The sequence below is a fragment of the Hemitrygon akajei genome, chromosome 8, assembly GCF_048418815.1.
Source record: "Hemitrygon akajei chromosome 8, sHemAka1.3, whole genome shotgun sequence".
Classification (NCBI taxonomy): domain Eukaryota; kingdom Metazoa; phylum Chordata; class Chondrichthyes; order Myliobatiformes; family Dasyatidae; genus Hemitrygon; species Hemitrygon akajei.
Window position 1 is genome coordinate 82,728,077 of NC_133131.1, and position 24,372 is coordinate 82,752,448.

A 24,372-nucleotide genomic window follows, 5' to 3' on the forward strand; every position below is an offset into this window, starting at 1 on the left:
TAAGTATGTGTGATCTGCTTTCTATTATTCCAAAAACACATGTTTTATCTCTATTTACCTTTCCTTTCCCTTACTGTAAATATTTTAGTTTCAGAATTTTCAACAAGAAAAATCAGTGAAGAGAAAGCTACAGAGAATCATTCCAGCTGAGGCAGAAACCATATGGAAAAGGGAAGTGGGAAGGTATAATCTGGACATTGTAAAGCACACGATCCACAAAGTATTGTGTGCATTTGAATTTGAAATCATGGATCTTATTCATACAATCTGCAATGAGTGACTTGCAAACCCAAATACATTTTCATCTTCAATACCACATGGAAAATCCTTTTCTGTCTCCCTCCAATGGGCTGTGGCAGGCATGGGTCAACATTCAGCGATGAGCCAAGAATCCTGGGCTGAGTAAAGCATGCAGCACTTACCATTCATGACATTTCTGCTTGGGGACTCTTTTTCCCAAGTTTCAGGTCACGGAACATAAAACAGAACAGCACTGGACAGGCCATTCAGCTCCTGATGTTGTGATGAGCTTGATGCCAAATTATATGAAATATCGTCCTCTTGTGCATCATCCATATTCCTCCAATCCTTTTATATTCATGTATACATCTAAAGGCCTCTTAAACTCTACCCAAATATCTGCTTCCACTATTACCCCCTAGTAACATATTCCATGCACCGGCCACTCTGTGTGAAAAACATGCCCTTCACATTTGCTTTAAACTTCCAAACCTAACCACACCTAACTTTAAACTAATTTTCCCATATATTTTTAAACATTTTTCATGATCATAGCAGTATGTGACTAGCTACAGTATACAGGTATATGCCATTAATTTAAATATTATTCAGGTGATTATGAAAAGAAAGGAATATAATGTATATATAGAATAATATAATAGCAAAAAGAGCCTGACTGTCTATCCCATCTCTGCATTTCAGAATGTTAATCATCGCTATCAGGTCTTCTCTCAGCCTCCAGCACTCTAGGGAAAGCAGCACAGGTTTGTTTCAACTATCCTTATTACTCATATCCTCTAATCCAGGCAGCCACCTCTTCTGCACACTCACCACGTTACTGCGATGAGCAGAACTACACACAATACTCCCAGTGCAGGTCTGACTAATGTTTTATATAGCTGCAACATGGCTTCCTTACTCTCGTACTCAGCACCCTTACCAATGAAAGAAAGTATGCCATACGACTTTTTTTTTTAATCATCTTATCAAACTCTACAGTCACTTTCAGCGAACTAGGGATCTGGATCCCACGTTGTTCAGTGATGGGGAGATGTTGTTACTGACCTGTGCTGATTAAGGTCTGTCGATGCGGAAGTCAAGAACCCACCTGCAAAGTACAGACGCACAGACCTTGAAGCCTATTGATAAGTTTGGAGATGCTCGAGTTAAATGCCAAATTTTAGGCAATCAACAGCAGCCCCATGTAGAGCTAGTGAAATAGCATATGCTGTTGATCTGTTGCGGCAAAAGGCAAATTGAGGGGGATCTAGTTTATTTCTGAGGTTGGAGTTGCCATAACCAACCTTCTGAAGCACTTCTGCAATATGGCCCTGTTAGGAACATAATATGTTACAGACTATTTTACCACTGCAGATGTGTACCTAGTATATATAAATGACATATATTGTATTCATATGAATAAAATCTCTTTACAATAGAAGGTTAAATCTGTGGCTTCTTTGGAAAACAAGGCCAATCACATTGTATGAAAAAAGTATAAATGAGGGTAAATCAAAGTGTTTTACAGCAAATATACAGTACTAGCTGTTGAGTGAGTAAAGATGCTTCACAGTAATTTTTAAAACATTTCTGTTATTGTACATTTAGAAAATTTCAAAGATACATACCAGACAGCACTTCAGAAATTGGCACTTGCTCAGCTTTGATAAATAGCATAAGTACTGCACATGTGATGTGCTCTTTCAACTAGACAGAATCATGTACACAGAACCAGCCACACTATGTATTTTTAGTTGTAATAGATTTGGTGAGTTCAATGCATTGTTTTAAGAATTGACTTGTTCACTGCATCTACTGTGTTTCTCGTGAAGTGATTCTCCCTTGCCTAAATTCCTCTATGTAGGCATATAACCAATACCCATGCACGATGTACGTAAGATCTTTGGATAATCTCACAATAGCTCATGAACTTGAAAACTGCTTAAATCTCAATATTTTTGGGCTCTGCCCTGGTCACATTTTAACCCTTATTGTGAGCGGTCGCTCACTTCTGCAAATTTGCTGGGTGGTTTGGATACAAATAAAATGTAGCACCTAGTTTGATACCATTTACAATACACAAAATCCTTTTGTCCATTTGTGCACAGGCTACACGTGAGTGGGAACTGGTCCTTTTCAGAAGTCACACACAAATTTGGCAGCCGAATGCTACAGATGGACGTTCTAGATGGAGAAAAACAATAATGATGTTATCTTACAAAGAGAAAGTCTAATTTAATTATATTTTATATTAATGATAATTTAGCATTTGGGAAAATCCTGCTTGTATGCCGGCTATTTAAATAATATAATTCCAGGAGAAATGTATTAATGAAATCCGGTTGTTCTGTAAGTATCTTGTTTCAAGCAGTGAGGTGGAACCTCACACTGCATGTGAATTCTGTGTGTTACAATACTGTTAATGAATTCAAGAGAATATTACATTGGAATAAAAGTATTGGAATAGGGGGAGCAAAATTCCTACTGAGAAATGAGTAGAATTATTTCCTATAGGGTGCTATGTCAGCCAAAAATATATGCAAAATTGCAGAACTGCACTAGCTCCGGGTAAGTCAATTTTTAACAGCTTATTACAGATTTTTTGTTCTCAAAGTGTTTAAGGGACTTATGGCCCAATGGCTCTATACTGACTTTGATTTTCAAATATATTTTTTATCTGAATTCTATCCTTTTCTGCAACTATTCTGTGCAGATTGGTTCTAATACATGTCCACAATTAGTTCCCAACTAATTAAGCAGCAGATCTAATGGGCAGCTCTTTAGGCTGAAAACGGCCTAGAGGCTGCCACGGTAGCGTGGTGGTTAGCACTATGCTATTATAGCTTGGGGCATCTCCGTAGTCTGGAGTTCCTTTCCAGAACTGGTCTGTAAGGAGTCTCTGTACATCTTCCATATGGAATGTATGGGTTTTCCCCGGATGCTCTGGTTTTCTCCCGCAGTCCAAAGACATGGTGGGTAGGTCAATTGGTCATTGTAAATCGTCCCGTGATTAGGTTGTAGGTTGCTGGGACGGTGTGCCTTGAATGGCCAAAAGGGCCTGCTCCACGCTATATAATCACTAAATCAATCAATCAATCAATCACACATCGAAGCCTGGAGAGATCAAAATGAAACACCATGCTGTCGTCTTCTCATTTATTTTGTGGAAGACTTACTGGGTCTGAGCATTTGACAAGAAAGATATTGGGCTATTTGTGTCACCCACCAAATATATATTTCACATTCTTTTACATGTTTGTTAAACTAAAGCAGCTGAATCATGTGCATGAACTGGTTAGCAGCAGTACGGGTGTGTTTAATGCTCTAGCTAACTATTTGAAATTAATAATTACTACTTGTTGCACCCACACATTTACATTAAATAATTTTGAAATTTGGTTTTAAATTAGCTTTTAATTGATTCTCCATGTTATGTCACACAAACATTGTAGGAATATTTTATTCTTATTTTCTCCAGAGGCAAAGTACAAAATTCTGGGATTTCATGACCAAAAGTATCTTTACACCAAAAATTGAAACTGCAGTATAAAATGCCTCCAAACTTTCCGTCATCTTCACCCTAATTCCATGAGCATATTGACCCTTATTTTATATCTTGGTCTTCACAAACAGTTATTAAATATATATGAAAAAAATCTCACTATTGATAACAGAGATCATATTGTTACTGTTGTGATAGGTAGGAGCCATAGAATATAAAGGAATCTTGTCAATGCAAAACACAAATCTTATAATGTGAGTAAAGAATCACTGTCCAGGTACTTTACTAGATTGCTAAATGAGAGCAACTTATTGCACAGTAATTGCACAAATCCAGGGAATTCCCTAGTTACAGATCACCTGATTTACAGAAATATAACTTTCCACAAATTTTTCCATACATTTAAAAAATATTTTTCAATATCCTAGCAATATGTGACTATCTACAGTATACAGGTATGTTCCATTACTTTAAATATTATTAGCGTGATTATTTAATGAAATGAAAGAAATATAACGTATATTTCACGAGACTTTATTAAGCACTGATGAGGCCTCAGTTGGAGTATTACCAGTAGTTTGTGTGTCCCTTATCTTAGAAATAATGTGTTGAAACTGGAGAGGGTTTAAAGGAGGCTCATGAAAATGATTCTAGGATTGAATGGCTTGTCATATGAAGAATATTTGATGGCACTGGGCCTGTATTCACTGGAATTCAGAAGAATGAGGCATTACCTAATTGAAACCTACTGAATGGTGAAAGGGCTTGATAGAGCAGATGTGGAATGGTTGTTTCCTATGGTGAGAGTGCCTAAGACCAGAGGACACAGCCTCAGAATAGAGGGGTGTCTTTTCAGAACAGAGATGAGGAAGAATTTCTTTAGCTAGAGAGTGGTGGATCTGTGGAATTCGTTGCCACAGGCAGCTGTGGCGGCCAAGTCTTTATGTATATTTAAGGCAGAGGTTGATAGATTCTTGATTGGTCAGGGCACAGAGGGATACAGAGGGAAGGCAGCAAGGAGATTGGGGCTGAGAGGAAAATATGGATCAGCCATGATGAAATGGCGGAGCAGAGATGATAGGCCAAATGGCCTAATTCTGCTCCTCTATCTTATATGTAGGGCAACATGATATGGTTTACTCTAGAAAACATACATTATTGTCTAATGAAGAAATTTTCTTACAGTCAGTTTTCAGGAACAGAAGAGCACAGGGGGATGGGGGTGCGGGGGTTTAAACTAAAGTTGCAGGGATGGGAACCATAATGCAAGAGCAGATAGTAGATCGGTTGTGGAGAAAAATGTGGATAAGTCTACATATGAAGTTATGAAGTCAGGAAACAATATTTTGAGCATAGTGGAACTAATGTTCTGAGTTGTGTATATTCAAATGCAAGAAATACTGTGGGAAAGCCCAATGAGTTTAGGGCATGTGTTAGCACATGGAATTAAGAGCTTGTAGCCATTAGTGAGTCGTGGATGCAAAAGGGGCAGGAATAGCAGCTGAAGGTTCCAGGGCTCCGTTGTTTTAGACGTGATAGAGTGGGAAGGATTAAAGGGGGAGGGTTGCATTACTAGTCAGGGAAAACATCACGGCAGTGCTCAGTCAGGACAGAATGGAGAGCTCATCTAGTGAGGTTTTATAAGTGAAACTGAGGAATATGAAAGGTCTGGCTACGTTAATGGAATTATATTACTGATCACCCAACAGTCCGTGGATTTAGAGGAGCAAATTTGTAAAGAGATCACAGACTGTTGCAAGATACATAAGCTTGTTATGCACTTAAGAAGGAAATCAGGAAGGCTAAAAGAAGGTGTGATGTTGCTCTAGCAGGAAAACTAAAGGAGACTCTTAAGAGCTTCTACAGATAGATTATGATTAAAAAAATATAAGGGACAAAATCGGTCCTCTGGAATATCAGATGCATCGATGCATGGAACCAATAGAGACAGGGAGAAGATCTTAGAAGGGTTTTTACATTTGTATTTATTCAGAAGATGGACACAATGTCTACAGAAGTGAGATAACGCAGCAGTGAGGTATGGACCATATTCAGATTACAGAGGTGGAGGTGATTGCTGTATTAAAACAAATTCCCATCCACCTACTGGGGCATAGACTGCTGACTGTAGCTTACTAGAGCGCTCTGTCTTGGGCCAGTCTTTCCAGCTTTCCTAGCTGTAGCCGATCTACGAAGACCTTCCTCTCCCAGGGATGAAGACCTTGGAGCTTCTGCTGGCATTTCTGTAGGATTTTTGCAGGATGGGGTTGCTGTCCCTGGCCAAACCTCCTCCTTTTGCAGCTGGGCTTGGGATTTTCCAGGCAGTTTTGAGGCAAATTAGAGTTGATAGAGCCCCAGAGCTTGACAAGGTGTTCCTCTGGACACTGTGGGAGGCTGGGACCTTGGGAGAGGTATTGAAAATGATCTTAGTCACGGGTGATGTGCTGGAGGATTGGAGGATAGCTAATATTATTCTGTTGTTTAAGAAAGGTTAGAAACATAGAAACATAGGAAACCTACAGCACAATACAGGCCCTTCAGCCCAAAGAGCTGTGCTGAACATGTCCTTACCTTAGAAATTACCTAGGATTAACCATAGCCCTCTATTTTTCTAAGCTCCATGTACCTATCCAGGAGCCTTTTAAAAGACCCTATTGTATCTGCCTCCACCACTGTAGCCAACAGCCCATTCCATGCACTCACCACTCTCTGCATTAAAAAACTTATCCCTGACGTCTCCCCTGTACCTACTTCCAAGCAGCTTAAAACTGTGCCCTCTCATGTTAGCCAATCCAGCCATGGGAAAAAGCCTCTGACTATCCACATGATCAATGCCTCTCATCATTTTATAAACCTCTATCAGGTCACCTCTCATCCTCCGTCACTCCAAGGAGAAAAGGCCAGGTTTGCTCAAGCTATTCTCATAAGGCATGCTCTCCAATCCAGGCAACATCCTTGTAAATCTCCTCTGCACTATTTCCATAGTTTCCACATCCTTCATGTAGTGTGGTGACCAGAAATGAGCACAGTACTCCAGAGTCCTACACAGCTGTAACATTACCTCTCGGCTCTGGAACTTAATCGAATGGTTGACGAAGACCAATTCACTGTATGGACTCAGACCCCAAGATCCCTCTGATCCTCCACACTGCCAAGAGTCATACCATTAATACTATATTCTGCCATCATATTTGACCTACTAAAATGAACCATCTCACACTTATCTCGTTGAACCCTAACTGCCCAGTTTTGCATCCTATCGATGTCCTGCTGTAACCTCTGACAGCCCTCTACATTATCCAGAACATCCCCAACCTTTGTGTCATCAGCAGATTTACTAACCCATCCCTCCACTTCCTCATCCAGGTCCTTTGTAAAAATCAGGAAGAGAAAGAGTCCCAGAACAGATCCTTGAGCCACACTACTGGTCTTCGTCCTCCATGCAGAATATGACCCATCTACAACCACTCTTTGCCTTCTATAGACAAGCCAATTCTGGATCCACAAAGCAAGTTCCCCTTGGATCCCATGCCTCCTTACTTTCTCAATAAGCCTTGCACGGGGGTACCTTATCAAATGCCTTGCTGAAATCCATATACACTATATCTCCTGCTCCACCTTCATCAATGTGTTTAATCACATCATCAAAGTGTTTAATCACATCATCAAAAAATTCTATCAGGCTCATAAGGCACGACCTACCTTTGACAAAGCCATGCTTCCTATTCCTAATCATATTATGCCTCTCCAAATGTTCATAAATCCTGCCTCTCAGGATCTTTTCCATCAACTTAACAAACACTGAAGTAAAACTCACTGGTCTATAATTTCCTGGACTATCTCTACTCCCTTTCTTGAATAAGAGAACAACATCTACAATGCTCCAATCCTCCGGAACCTCTTCTAGACCAATTGATGATGCAAAGATCATCTCCAGAAGCTCAGCAATCTCCTCCCCCTCGCCTCCCACAGTAGCCTGGGGTACATCTCATTCGGTCCCGGTGAGTTATCCAATTTGCTGCTTTCCAAAAGCTCCAGCTCATCCTCTTTCTTAATGTCTATATGCTCAAGATTTTCAATCCACTGTAAGTCATCCTTACAATCACCAAGATCCTTTTCCATAATGAATGTTGAAGCAAAGTATTTATTAAGTATCTCTGCTATCTCCTCCAGTTCCATACACACTTTTCCACTGTCATACTTATTGGTCCTATTGTCTTATGTCTTATCCTTTTGCTCTTCACATACTTGTAGAATGTCGGGGTTTTCTTTAATCCTGCTCACCAAGGCCTGCTCATGGCCCCTTCTGGCTCTCCTAATTTCATTCTTAACCTCCTTCCTGCTAGCCTTATAATCTTTGAGATCTCTATCATTACCTAGCTTTTTTAACCTTTTGTAAGCTTTTCTTTTCTTCTTGACTAGATTTTCAACAGCCTTTGTACACCATGGTTCCTGTACCCTACCATCTTTTCCCTGTCTGTTTGGAATGTACCTATTCAGAACATCACACAAGTATCCACTGAACATTTGCCACATTTCTGCCATACATTTCCCTGAGAACATCTGTTCCCAATTTCTGCTTCCAAATTCCTGCCTGATAGCTTCATATTTCCCCTTACTCCAATTAAACACTTTCCTAACTTGTCTAATCCTATCGCTCTCTAATGCTATCTCTAAAATGTTCTCCCACTGACAGACCTGACACCTGACCAGGTTTATTTCCCAATACCAGATCAAGTACAGCCTCTCCTCTTGTAGGCTTATCTACATATTGTGTCAGTAAACCTTCCTGAACACACCTAACAAACTTCACCCCATCTAAACCCCTCACTCTAGGGAGATGCCGATCAATATTTGGGAAATTAAAATCTCCCAGCACAAAAACCCTGTTGTTATTCCACCTTTCCAGAATCTGTCTCCCAATCTGCTCCTCGATGTCCCTGTTAGTATTGGGTGATCTATTACAAACACCCAGTAGAGTTTTTGACCCCTTCCTGTTCCTTCCCACCCACAGAGACTCCGTAGACAATCTCTCCATGACTTCCTCCTTTTCTGCAGCCATGACACTATCTCTGATCAGCAGTGCCACATCCTCCACCTCTTTTGCCTCCCTCCCTGTCTTTTCTGAAACATCTAAAGCCTGGCACTGTAAGTAACCATTCCTGCCCCTGAGCCATCCAAGTCTCTGCAATGGCCACAACATTATAGCTGCAAGTACTGATCCAGGCTGTAAGCTCATCCACTTTGCTTATGATGCTTCTTGCATTAAAATAGACACATCTTAAACCATCGGTCTGAGTGCATCCCTTCTCTACCACCTGCCTATCCTCCCTCTTGCACTGTCTACAAGCTTTCTCTGTTTGTGAGCCAGCATCCCAGACCCTGACACCTGCGAGGCAAACTACCATCAGTGTTTCTTCCCTGTGTCCACAGAATCACCTGTCAGAGTCCCCTATCACTGCTACCATCCTCTTCCTTTCCCTACCCTTCTGAGCCACAGGGCCAGACTCTGCACCAGAGGCACGGCCACTGTCACCTCCCCCAGGTAGGCTGTCCCCCCCCAATAGTACTCAAACAGGTGGACTTATTGTTAAGAGGGACAGCCACAGAGGCACTCTTTAGCCCCTTACTCCTGCCCTTCCTTCTCCTGACTGTTACCCATTTATCTGTCTCCCGAGGCCCTGGTGTGACGACTTGCCTGTAGCTCCTCTCTATCACCTCCTCACTTTCCCTGACCAGATGAAGGTCATCGAGCTGTAGCTCCAGTTCCCTAACCCGGTCCCTGAGGAGTTGCAGCTCGACGCACCTGGCACAGATGTGGCCGTTGGGAGTCTCCCGGACATCCTGCACCTGACACCCAGCACAGAAGACCAACCTCACAGACATACTTCCTGTTTCTATTCTTCACAGATAACTTACCTCACCTTGATCCGATATCGCCGAAGCTCTACCACCCTGTCTCAGATCAGTCCGGCAATGACCGCTCTGCTAGGCAATGTCTCCTTTTTATGCATGCACCTTCCCTGCTATCTATCTCATGATTGGTGCTCCAGTTATAGCCACTGACAGGCCATGTACAATGGACAAACGCACGCAAAGCTCCCTTGTTAAATTACCACGAGTTCTAAGAATAAACCAGGAAATTATAGGCCGGTGAGCCTGATATCACTAGTGGGTAAATTATTGGTAGGTATTTCGAGGGTCCAGATAAATAAGTATTTGGATAGGGGTAGTCAACATGGCTTTCTGTGTGGTAGGTAATGTCTAACCAATCTTATAGAGTCTTTTATCAGGAACTTATCAGGAAAGTTGATTAAGGCAAGGAAACGGACATAATCTACATGAAGTTTAGCAACGTCCCACATAGGAGGTTGTTCAAGAGGGCTCTATCGCTCGGCATTCAAGATGATTTACAACAATTGGATTAGACATTGACGTTTCAGAAGAAGCCAGAGAATGGTAGTAGATGGTCATCTCTCTGACTGGAGGCTTGAGATTGGGAGTGTGCCACAGGGATTAGTGCTGGGTCCCTTGTTGTTGGTCATCTAAATCAATGATGTAGATGATAATGTGGTAAACTGGGTCAGCAAATTTGTGGATGAGAGATTGGGGATGTAGTAGATAGCAAGGAAGACTACCAAAGCTTGCAATGGGATCTGGACTAGCTGGAAAAATGGTCTGAAAAATGGCAGATGGAGTTTAATGCAGACAGGTGTAAGGTGTTGCACTTAGGGAAGACAAACCAGAGTTGGGTTTACATAGTGATCAATAGGGTACTGAGGAGTGCAGATTCATAATTCCTTGAAAGTGGTGACACATGTTCATAGGGTCATAAAGAAAGCTTTTGGCATATTGGTCTTCATTAATCAAATTAATGAGTACAGGAGTTGGGTGTTATGTTAGAGTTGTATAAAATATTTGAGAGGCCTAATTTGGAGTATTGTGTGCAGTTTTGGTCATCTACCTACAGGAAAGATGTGAGTGCAGGGAAAATTTATGAGGATTTTGCTAGGACTTGAGAACCTCTGTTACAAAGTTGAATAGTTTAGAACTTTATTTCCTAAAGTGTAGAAAAATGAGAGGGGATTAGATAGAAGTACACAAAATTATGAGGGGTATAGATAAGGCAAATGCAAGAAGGTTTTTTCCACTAAGGTTGTGTGAGACTAGAACCAAAGGTCATCGGTTAAGGTTGAATGGTGAAATGTTTAAGGAGAACATGAGAGGAAACTTCTTCACTAAGAGTGTGGTGAGAGTGTGGAACAAGCTGCCAGTGGAAGTGGTGGATGTGGGTTTGATTTGAACATTGAAGAGTAATTTGGATACATGGATGGAAGGACTACAGTTCCGTTGAAGATCAATGGAACTAGGCAGATTACTAGTTTGGTACAGATTAGATGGGCCTTTGTGATCTTCTTTTCTATGACTCTAAATCTTAGGTAACCCAGGGACTTCTCGTACTGAACTGATAATGTTTGATGACACATGAACTCTGTAACTTATTCTTTAGCATGCTATCCATACATTAAAAAACAAAATGCTATGGTTGCTGAAACAGAGAGCATCTGTGGAATGAAACATAAATATTTCAGGTGAATCTGCAACAAAAACTAGAGGCAGTTAGAAATGCAAAATCATTTTGTTTTAAAGTGCTGAGACAAGGAGCGGATAAAGAATTACAGAGGTGAAAGAGTAAATGTGAATCATTAACAGGTGTTGTTGGAGAAAATAAACTCCGTCATTATGATGTTACATTTCTAAACTCAAAAATGAGTCCAGAAAGCTGTGAAGTGCTATTTCTCGAGCTTCTGAACAACATATTGGTCTGGAGCAATAAGATTTTGAGTGACTGCAAACCCAAGAACTGGACTAATGTCAACCAATAGTGCAATTGTCCAGTTTGATATCTCTAGTGTTCAGCAACAAAGGCATCATAGACAATTCAGAAGAGCACAAATAAATCTTTCGCAAAGAACAAGAACTGTACAACACTGGAACAAGCCCTCCAGCCCACAAACATGAACTGAACTCAATAAACTGTGAATTAGATGTCTAAGAAAGCTAATCCCTTTTGATTACACCATGTCCATTTCTTTCCATTCTCTACACAATCATTATGCCAATCTCAGAAGATTTTAACCACCTTGGTTATACTTGCTTTCACTACCATCCTTGGCAGCTCATTCCAGGCACCCAACACTCTTTGTGTAAAACATTTGTCACTCACATCTCCTTTGACTTACCCCCTCTCAAATGCATACCTAGTTTTAGACATTTTGACCCTGTGGGAAAAAGATACTAGCTATCTACCCTATCTATGCTTCTCATAATCTTATAAACGTCTATCAGGTCTCTCCCTCAGCCTCCACTGCTCCTAAGAAAACAACCTAAGTTAAAATAAAGAATCTAGTGCTTCCCTGGCGTATATGACAAATGAACTCTTCTCAGGCTTCCAGCCGCGTACAGGTCTCGATTATTACTGACGTTTCAATGACAAACTCTGAGCTTTGTCATTGGTTATAATGGATCTCTCTACCCAGCTAGAAGCTCGAAAATAATTTATTTTCCAACACAAGTTTGTTTAACCTCTCCTCACAGCACTTGCCATCCTAGCAAACCTCTACTGCATCTTCTCCAGAGCCTCTTTGTTGTGCTTTGTAACTTCAAAACATTAATCTAATTCAAAGGAAGACTCAGGAATCCAAAATGTGGGCCTAACTTTGTGCTTTCTTTAAGCGAGGCACACACATAATACGTGGCAGCGTGATGACATATGTAATTAACATATGATATGTACCTGTTTAATTAAATAACCAATTATGCTGAATCCAACAACCCAGTGCATCATGGGTAAAACCCTCCCCACCTTTGAGCACATCTATATGAAACACTACCATAGGAAAGCAGCATCCATCATTCAAGACTGCCACTACCCAGTTCATACTCTCTTTTCGCTGCTGCCATCAGGAAGAAGATACAGGAGACTTAGAACTCCCACCACCAGATTCAGGAACAGTTATCACCCTTCTACTATCAACCACCTGAACCAGAGGGGATAACTTCATATAATGTCACTTGCCCCATCACTGAACTGTTCCCACAACCTATGGACTCACTTTCAAGAACCCGTCATCTTATATACTCGATATTTATTGCTTATTGAATTATTGTTATTATTTCTTTCTTTTTGTATTTGCACAGGTTGTTGTCTCTTGCATACTGGCTGAAAACCTAGTTGGTGCATTCCATCATTGATTCTATAATGGTTATTACTCTGTTATTGAGAGTGACTGAAAGAAAATGAATCTTGGGATTGTATATGGTGACATACACATACTTTGATACTAAATTTATTTTGAACTTTTGGACTTTTTAACTGTGGGAAAATAGGTGGGAACTTAGGGTACAGACCAGAGTGTTTCAGCTTAATGCTGAAAGGTGAATGGAAAGGAATGTGGTTTTGGCATCATGCTGGATATACTGGAGATAGTAGTGGATGATTAATTAAATGTGTAAGTTGATGGAGTGAAGTATAATGGTAAGGGACTGATACAGTTCAGTAGGGGAGAAACTGGGAGGGGGTATATAGTTGCGAAATGGAATGGTTTGGAATGGTGGTCCATACATAGTGGAGGGGAATCCTTTGTTGAAGAGAAGACATATTAGAAACACTGACACAGAAGGTAAAATAATCAACAATAAGATGACAGAGATGGGAATGGAAGAGAGGGTCCTTACATGAAGTGGAATAGGAAGAAGTGTGGTTGAAGTGGCTCTATTGCAGGCATTTAATAGATATTATCCAGACATGAAAATAGAGAAGGAAAGGGACGACTTGGAGATTGACGATGCATTGGTGAGAAAATTTGTTCGTACCTTAATCCTGAAATTAGCTCTCCTTAAGCAAGCAAGATTTTATATAAGCAGCCAAATAGTTAAATTATTTGGAAACAGGCAAACCTGAAAGATTTGTAGTGCACATTTTAGTACTCTCTTAATATGTAAGCACATGAAGGTAGCATAAGGGCCAATTTTTCCTGGTGGGTGCCCTATGATCAACAAACCTGAAGTGCACAGCTGCTGCACCTGGGTGGAATAATGATCTATCAGGATTTCCTGTCAGTCTTTCCAGCAGCACAGTAAGAGGAGACTGGCTTCACATGATATGTGCAGACTCCTAGCTGATGAGAGATTTAAAAAAAAAAGCCTTTATAGACCTTAAAACTGAGCCCTAGTGAGACACTGAGTAACAATATAAAAATTGGAATGTGCGATATTAATACTATTTATTGGCCTGGATATCCACAAGCCGAAAATCTGTTGGTCATGATCATTTTACATTGTCTAATTTAATAACATTTGGGGATTTCATAGAAATATCCAACTAGGAGTAAGTGAAAGGATTGCTGGGTTGTTAGTGCTTTCTTTGCAGTTTTGCAGTTCTGCTCCTTGATGTTGGCAGGATGTAAGGGAACGTAAAGGGCTTCATACATAGAAGTGATACTGTAGGCAGAGAGAATTTCTGACCCTTGAAGTAACAAAATAAAGTTATTAATGCCTTTTTTAACAATGCATGACAGTAAAGAGCTGAGCTCTGGCAGGATTATCAAACACTGGGGTGTACAGAGTTAGTTCAATAACCCCATCAAAGTGAACAAAATGGCGTGTTGGGAAGGGGTGATCATTATATGTAGCTCAGTACATTCTTAGTCTCACACTCATTCTTCTGTAGTAAGATTGGAGGGTGACGAGTTTCTCCACTGCCAACTGGATCCCAACATGGGCAGCAGCAGTGTCTGTGCGGAAGAAAGGTCTGGCAATCTGCTTCTGTATCTTGCCATGAGAGCCCTATGGACCCTATGGTCCATGAGGTCACGAAGAGTCACACTCGACTTAATGCCTGAACAACAACAAGCATGCACGGTGAGCTGAAGCTCATTGATGCTATAGAACTGGCAAAGGTTAGGGAGGAAGGAACTCCTTACTGGCTACCTACCACTTCAACAGTATATTGTGGCATCATCTCGTAAGGGATAAAGACCAACTATCAAAATTATTCACCTTTCTTGTCAATAATATCCTCTGCCTTTAAGAATAAAAAAGACCTACACTCTCACTGATTGCTTCTGAATGCAGAGAGCAGGAGTTACAGGGGTGGCAGGTAACAGATTCATCAGGGTATGAGTTAAACTCAAAGAAAACAGAGAAAAAGAAATTTGATTTATATTGGGTCTTTCAGAACATTCCAAAGTACAAATGCCAATGAAATACATTTGAAGTTTTGTTAATCTTGAATCACAACAATGTGATAAAGAATAAATGGCTTGGTTTAGTGAGGTTAATTAAGTGATAAATAAAATAACACGTTGCTTTGCACAAAGAAATGCTCTTTCGCTCAGCTACTGTTGCATCAGCTTGAGCGGACAAGTAGAGGCTCAATGTAACATTTTATGCAAAAGACGGCCTTGCTGAGATGACAGCAATTAGACCATAATTGTGGAACGTTGCACTAATGTGTAAATGTAGTTTATGTCTCCTGAGTGAGCCTTGACCTCGCAGCCTGCTGATTGAATCAAAACATCCTCTTTAGATACAATTTGTTGCAACTCCTAAAAAAAACTGTACTGGAAATTAAAGCATTGGATGCTTCAGAATCAGAATCAGGTTTATTATCACCGGCACGTGACATGAAATTTGTTAACTTAGCAGCAGCAGTTCAATGCAATACATAATCTACTAGAGAGAGAGAAAAAAATAATAAATAAAATAAAACTTAATAATAAATAAACAAGTAAATCAATTACGTATATTGAATAGTTTTTTAAAAAGTGCAAAAACAGGAATACTGTATATTAAAAAAAAAGTGAGGTACTGTCCAAAGATTCAATGTCCATTTAGGAATTGGATGGCAGAGGGGAAGAAGCTGTTCCTGAATTGCCGAGTGTGTGCCTTCAGGCTTCTGTATCTCCTACTTGAAGGTAACAGTGAGAAAAGGGCATGTCCCGAATGCTGGAAGTCCTCAATAATGGACGCTGCCTTTCTGAGACACTGTTCCTTGAAGATGTCCTGGGTACTTTGCAGGCTACTGCCCAAGATGGAGCTGGCTAGATTTATAACCTTCTGCAGCTTCTTTTGGTCCTGTGCAGTAGCCCCTCCATACCAAACCGTGATGCAGCCTATCAGAATGCTCACCACGGCACAACTATAGAAGTTTTTGAGTGTATTTGTTGACATGCCAAATTTTTTCAAATTCCTTTATTTCTTTTTACAATATTTTTATTCAGAAGAGAAAAGAACAAGATTTACAGAGTGCAACACATAGATACATCTCAACATAGCTTGTGTATATTCATATATTGTGATAAAATTGATCAAAATGTTATAGCATAACACATAAAGGTATACCACTCTGTAATCAAAAATTTAAAGATAGGTCATACATCATAAAAAAAATATATATAAAAGAAGTCAACCCCCTACCAACTACCAAAGAAAAAAGCTGATGGATGATAATGGATAAATTAGAAAAGAAAACATATTCGCTTAAGAAGAGAAGATAAAAGTATACATAAAAGTCTGTGCACTGTTAAACTTTATAAATTGGAAGGAAAAGTAATTTAGGAAAGGTCCCCAGATATCATAAAAAGATTGTTTCGAATTTAAGACTGAGCAGCGGATCTTTTCTAAATTTAAATAAGACATAATATCACGTAGCCATTGAAGATGTGTAGGAGGGGTAGACTCCTTCCATTTAAGCAAGATTGCTCTCCTTGCTAAAAGAGAGGTAAAAACTAAAACCAGTAGGTTAGAAGTATTTAAAGTTATATCTTCATCTGAAATAATACCAAACAAGGCAGTAAGGGGATTTGGATCAAATTGGACCCTAAAAAGTTGTGAGGAGGTATGGAATTCTTCCCGCCAAACCTTTTCAATTTTTTGCCCATCATGGGTCTCCTTAGAAGTTAATTCTGTAAAAAATTACTCTATTGTCTCTCTTCTTGGATCATATTATTCTTTTTCAGCAAATAAAATAACAGATAACATAATTGTTAAGCAAACTTTAAGGATTTGGTCTCAATTTAGGAAATTTTTTGGTTTAGTGAATTTTTCATTATCATCTCCCATTCTCCTTAATTATTTTTTTTATCCCTTCCATGACTGACAAAGTCTTTAAGGATTGGGATGAACTAGGTATTAAGTGCTTTTGGGACCTGTTTATCTCAGGATCTCTTGCTTCATTTGACCAATTGTCAACTAAATTTGCACTCCCAAAAACACATTTTTACAGATACCTTCAAATTAGAGATTTCTTATGTTTCCAATTAACTACTTTTCCTACAGGTCAAGATAAAAATTTACTGGACGATCGTTTAAATTTAAAACTTTTTGTTAATGGTTCTATTACCGGTATCTATAACTTGTTGATTGAATCTAGACAAGACTTTTTAGATAAAATAAAAAAAGCTTGGGAGGATGATCTAAATTGTCAGATTTCTGATGATAGATGGAATAAAATTCTTAAACGGGTTAATAAATCATCTTTCTGTGCTCGTCATTCTCTTCTACAATTTCAAGTGGTTCATAGAGCTTACATTTCTAAACAGAAGCTGTCCAGTTTTTATCCGAATGTTTCTCCACTTTGTAATAAATGTAACTCTGCTGATGCCTCTTTAATTCATATGTTTTGGTTTTGCCCTAAAATTGAAAAGTTTTGGAGGGAAGTATTCAAATTCCTAATAAAGTATTGCCGCTCTCTTGCTGTCTTGCCTTCTTTATAATTACATCAATATGTTGGTACCAGGTTAGATCCTCAGAGATCTTGACACCGAGGGACTTCAAGCTGCTCTCTCTCCACTTCTGATCCCTCTATGAGGATTGGCATGTGTTCCTTCTTGAAGTCCACAATCAGCTCTTTCGTCTTACTGATGTTGAGTGCCAGGTTGTTGCTGCGACACCACTCCAGTAGTTGACATATCTCACTCCTTTATGCCCTCTCGTCACCACCTGAGATTCTACCAACAATGGTAGTATCATCAGCAAATTTATAGATGGCATTTGAGCTATACCTATCTGCATAGTCATGTGTATATAGAATATACAGCAGTGGGCTAAGCACGCATCCCTGAGGTACGCCAGTGTTGATCGTCAGCGAGGAGGATATGTTATCACCAATCCACACAGACTGTGGTCTTCTGGTTAGGAATTCGAGGATCCAATTTCAGAGGGAGGTACAGAAGCCCACGTTCTGCAACTTCTCAATCAGGATTGTGGGAATGATGGTATAAAATGCCATTCTATGTGATATGACTTGGAAAATTTTAAAATAGTGAACAGGTATACTTATACCATGGCTGGAAACAAATACAGCAACAACTTCTATATGTACAATACTCTTAGCAATAAACTCCTCTCCCCCCCCCCCCCCCCCCCAGGCTGCTCTATAGAAACATTGGTGATGCCAGAGTACAAAAGGATAAAAAGCATTGGGGCAATGGGCAAAAGGATTGCATTAAAATGTGTATCTTAAAAGAAGAAAGACATTTAGGGAAGGAATTCAAGATTTTAAAATCTTTGCATCTCATGGTACAGTTGCCAATGGTGGAAGGATTAAATTTGGAGATGTTCAGAAAATAAGAATTAGAGGTCAATAAATCTAGAAAGTTTATAGGGCAGCAGAAGTTACAGAGATAGGAGGACCTGAAATCATGGAAGGATTTGAAGACAAGAATACAAATTTTAAAATCAAGACTTTGCTAATCCGTAGCTGGTATAGTGTGGCAAATGTTATGACTAACCCGACTGTAATCCTGAACTCTTACCCAACAATTAAAATCTATTAAAGTATAAATTCACATTCAGAATGCAAAAATATCCTACTAACTTACAGAAAGCACAGACTTTAATATAAACAAATATACACACTATTATAACAATTTTTTTGTGACACAGACAGCATTTGAGCTGAAGGACTAATTACAGATTTCATGTAGAGTTTCCATTCTATCAATAACAAAATGTACAAAAATACTTCTTGAACTTTTAATTAAGCATTCAGACAGCTGATCCTAGCAGAGCCAAATCACAGTGTGTGGAATGAACCATCATGCATGGAATCTAAATAGTCAGTAATTATATTCTGAAAGGCATCTGTGTGTGTGTTACCTTTCACTGCATCTGGCAATTAACTGCTTTCCCTCATTATATTACAACTTTGAAGTGTAGAGCTGATTAATCAGTACATTCAACTTGTTTTTATATTGGAATTCACAATTACATTTAATTTGGTACAAATCACCAGACTGCAGCAGTTTAAATTGATCTGGAAATTAGGAATGTTTTCCAAATTTCCAGATCTTACCCATATTAACGAGAATATGCAGGCAGAACTTTTGATGAAACACTGAGTACTTGGTGTTCGTTTTATCCAATTTTTCTTGAAGAGATTTAAAGATTAGCTTTATTTGTCGCATATGCATTGAACCGTTGAATGAAATGTGTTGTTTGCGTCAAATCAAAGCACCGAAGATTGTACTGGCTAGCCTGCAAGTGTTGTTGTGCTTCTGATGCCAAAGAACATGCCTACAACTCACTAACCTTAACCATACGTCTTTGGAATGTGGGAGCAAACTGAAGCATCCTGGGGAAATCCATGCATTCTTGGGGAGAACATAAAACTCCTTACAGGCAAGGGTGGGAATGAAGTGCCAATGGGTGATCAGTGGTGCTGTAAAGAAATGTGATAGCCACCACTCCATCATGCTAAACAAAGGCAACGTGTGTAGGGAATTGTGCCCATTTGAAAGCATGTACCTATGGTGTCAGAACATTTCCATGGTAAAAGCAGACAAAATTATGTCTTGATGGTAAACACAAAGTACACTGCAGATGCTGTGGTCAAATCAACACGTACAAACAAGCTGGAGGAACTCAGCAGGTCGGGCAGCATCCGTGGAAACGATCAGTCAATGTTTTGGGCTGAGACCCTTCGTCAGGACTGAAGGAGGAGGGGGCAGGGGCACCATAAAGAAGTGGGGGGAGGGTGGGAAGGAGAAGGCTGGTGGGTGCCAGGTGAAAAATCAATCAGAGGAAAGATCGAGGGGTGGGGGAGGGAAAGCAGGGAGGGGATAGGCAGGAAAGGTGAAGAAGGGATGTAAGGGGAAAGCACTATGGGTAGTAGAAGAAAACAGAAGGCAGAATCATGAGAGAGGTGATAGGCAGCTGGAAGAGGAGGCAGAGTGAAAGTGGGATGGAGGAAGGGAAAGGGAGGGAATTACCAGAAATTGCCTTGATGGTGTGTGCAGCATAGTTTTCTCCAGTTGAGGTAATCTCTCTTCTTTGTCTGAACTTCCACCATCATCAAGACTGAAAGACATCTGTTAATTTGTAAGTTTTCAAATGGCAGTACGATTGATGGAGTTGTAGATAGTGAGGAAGTCTGTCAAATAGTGCAGAAGGATATAGATCAGTTGGAAATTTGGGCAGGTTAACAGCAGATGGAATTTGTTTGGGACAAAGTAGAGGCGTGGTATTTTGGGAGACGGAAATATGCAGTAAATGGTCATATCCTGAAAAGCACTGACATACAGAGGATCTTGGGGTGCATGCCCAAAGCAATATGTGCACAGGGTGGGAAAGCAAGCATATAGCATTCTTGCCTCCATCATTCGCAATATTGAATGTGTAAAAGTCAGAAGGACACAGTGCAGCTGTATAAAACTTTGGTTGGGCCAAGTTTGGTTATGTGCAATTCTAGTTGGCAAACTACGGGAATAATATGGAGACTCTGGAGATGGTGCAGGAAAGGTTTTGCAGGGTGTAGCCTGGAATGGAGTGTATTAGCCATAGGGAGAGGGTAGGATGGATTGCTTTCTCTGGAATGCGGGAAGCTAAGGAGTGAACTGGTACAAGTATATAAAATTGTGAGAGGCATGGACAGGATCAATAGTCTGTGTCTTCTTCACAGAAATTTCAAACGTTGACGGGCATAGGTTTAAAGTGAGGGCGGTAAAGTGTAAGGGAGTTGTGCGAGGCTAGGTTTTTTTTAAAACAGAGAGCGCTAGGTGCTTTGAATTTGCTGCCAGTGTTAATGACAGAAGCAGATATAATAGCAATGTCCAAGAAGTACTTAGACAGGCACATGAACAGGCAGGGAGCAGAGGCACAAACATCATGTGTAGGAGATGAAATTAAACTGGCGTCATGTTTTGTATATACATAGTGAGCTGAAGACCTGCTTCTGTGCAGCACTTTGTATGTTCTGCAATCTATGACTAGAACATAAGTCAATGCATTTCTCTGTATGTTTCAGTGTCCACATGACAAATAAAATAATCTTTAGGACTCGTTGCCCTTTGATACCAATATGATTTTTCAGTGATAACATGCCTGGCTTTATCCAGCTCTCCCCCACTGATAGAGTGTATCAGATAAGGAAATTAATATTGTGTGACATGCCATTTCATGCTGTTCCATCACATATTGTTCTCTTATTTGCAGTTATCCTTGGAGTTCTTCGAGGAGGTACCCAATAGAGTAGATGAGGGTAGGGTAGCGGATGCTGTCTTTGGACCTTAGCAAGCATTTTGACAAGGTCCCTCGTGTCAAGCTAGTCTGGAAGGTTAGATTGTATGGGACCCAGGGGGAGATAGCACATTGAGTTCATAATTGGCTGAGTGTGAGGAAGCAGAGCATGAAGGTTGAGGATTGTTTCTCAGTCTGGAGGCATGTACCCAGTGGTGTACCAGAGGGGTCAGTGCTGAGAGCTTTTTTGTCATTTATATCAGCAATTTGGATGTGGATATATGATGAGTAACTTTATGCATGAGATTAAATTGGTGAAGTTGGAAATAATGTAGAAAGTTTTGAAAATCTATAGGTGATATTGATCAGCTAATTATGTGGGCTGAGGATTGGCAAATGGATTACAATACGGATAAGTGTGAAGTATTGTATTTCAGGAGATCTAGCATTTCCAGGATTACCCTATTTCTCTTCTTGAATAATGGAACAGTATTATTTACTTGTCAGTCCATCAGGACCTCAGCAAGAGAGGACATGAAGATATTGGTCAAGGCCCTAGCAATCTCATCTCTTGCCTCTCTCAATAGCCTGGGATACATCCCATCAGGCCTTGGGGACTTAGCGACATTAATGTTCTTTAAGAGACCCAACCTTCTTTTTCTCAAAATGTACTGGCATATTATCATATCCCACACTAATTTCCTCATCCTCTCTATCCTTTTCCCTGGATATAAACTACTCATTTGGGACCTTACCCACATATTCCACCCCCAAGCTTATGTTCCCTCCTTTATCCTTGTGTGGTCCTATGACTCCTTCAGTAACCACTTGCTCTAAATGTGAGCTTGGGATTGTCTTTCATCCTACTTGCCGTGGACTTCTCCTGGCCCCTCCCAGCTCTCCCAATTCCCTTCTTGTGTTCTTTTCTGGCTTTGTTATAACTCTGAAGGGTTCTGTTTCCTTTTTGCTTCCTAAACCTTACATATTCTTCCTTTGCCTTAGCCTTCAATCTGATAGCATGTTTACTGCCACAATAAGGTCATTCTCATATTGGAGATGCAACACTCATATTTTGTCTGGTAGCTTCCAACTTGATGGCATGAACATCGATTTCTCTAACTTCCAATAATTTCTGCTACTACCTGTCTCTTTTTCCTTTCCCTATTCTGTCTCCCCTCTTATCCCTTCTCTTCTCCTCATCTACACATCATCTCCCTCTGGCGCCCTTCCTCCTTCCCTTTCTACCATGGTCCACTCTCCTCTCCTATCAGGTTCCTTCTTCTTCACCCTTTTACCTCTTCCACATATCACTTCCCCACTTCTTACTTCACCCCTTTCCCCAACCACTTCCCTTCTTCGGCTGGTTTCACCCATGAGCTGCCAGCTTGTACTCCTTTCACTCCCCATCTTCTTATTCTGGATTGTTCTCCCTTTCCAGTCCTGATGAAGAGTCTTGGCCAAAAACGTTCAACTGTTTATTTCTCCCTATAAATGTGGTCTGACCTGCTGAGTTCCTCCAGCATTTTGTGTTTGCAGCTCAGGAGTTCCAGCATCTGCAGGATTTCTTCTTTTTATTATATGTTTCTGTTTACTTCTTGACTAAATTCAATACTTCTCTCAACATCCATAGTTCTCTTACCTTGCCATCCTTGTACTACCTGCTCACTGGAACATACCTGTCCTGTATTCTGTACATTTGGTCCTTATGCACCCTTCACATATCAGATGTGAATTTGCCAAAAAAGAGCGATTCATAATTAACTTCCCAAAATTTACCTTGCCTCAATGTAATACTCTCATGCATATCCTTATCTATGTCCATCTTAAAACTTAAAGGAGTTGTGTTCTCTATTCCCTAACTGTTCTTCCACTGTAAGTTCGGCCATCTGGCCAGGCTTATTACCCAACACCAGGTCCAGTATGGCCCCTCCTTTCATTGGTTTATCTCCATGTTGATTTCAGAAACCCTCCTGGATGCACCTAATAAAATCTCTCACATCTAAATCTCTTACACTAAGGAAGACTCAGTCTATATTAGAAAGTTGAAGTCACCCATGGCAACAACCCTGTTTTTTTACCTGTTCCTCCCATCAGCCTGCATATTTATTCCTCAATGTCCTGTTGACTATTGGGAGGTCTTTAGTTTAACCCTATCAGATTTGTTGCACCTTCCTTATTTTTTGAGTTCTACCCATATAAACTCATCTAGACTCAATGAATGAGCTCTCCATGAAATCACCTCTGAGTGTAGCTGTGATATTGTCCCTGATTAATAGCACAACTCCCCATTCCCCACCCACCCCACAGCATTTACCTCCTTCTCTATCTTTCCTAAAACATCCAAGTCTTGGAAAATTAAGATTTCATTACTCTCCACCTCTCAATGGTCACATCATAGTTCTATGTAATGATTCACACTCTAAATTCATCACCCTTGCACATTATATTCCAAACATTAAAATACACACCATTCAACCAATCTGTCTAATAACTTGCTCCTGCCCACTGTTACTGGTCTTCACAATTTCAATAGTAACCAGTTGTGGCAGTAGACAAATTACAGTGCATCCAAGTTGTTCTGCAAGTAGGAGATAATTCTAACTATCACTAAAGCATTTCATCACAGTAGATGTGACTGCTTATTGTCTACAGTCATCGAGGTAGCTCAGCCTACTTTTCTTGGACACTAGTATGGCTGCTGCCCTTTTGAAGCAGGTGGGAACCTCAATCCATAGCACTGAGAGGGTTGAAGAAGTCCTTAAATATTCCAGCCAGCTGGTTAGCACAGATCTTCAATACCCAACCAGAATCACCATCGGCACCAGACATCGTTGGAGGTTTATCCTCTTGAAGAATCTTCTGATATCATTCCCCAGGACAGAAATCACAATATTATGCTATGGGAATTAGCACAGATAAAGTGTAATTCTCCATTTCAAAGTGTGCATAAAGAGCATTGAGCTCAAAAGGGAATGAAACATCACTGACATTTATAGTGATAGGTTTTGCCTTACAGGAAGTAAAGACATGCAAACCATGCCACAACTGTTGTGCATCCAGTTGTCTTTCTAACTTAACATGGATTTTTTTTTTCAGTCTTATGATGGCCT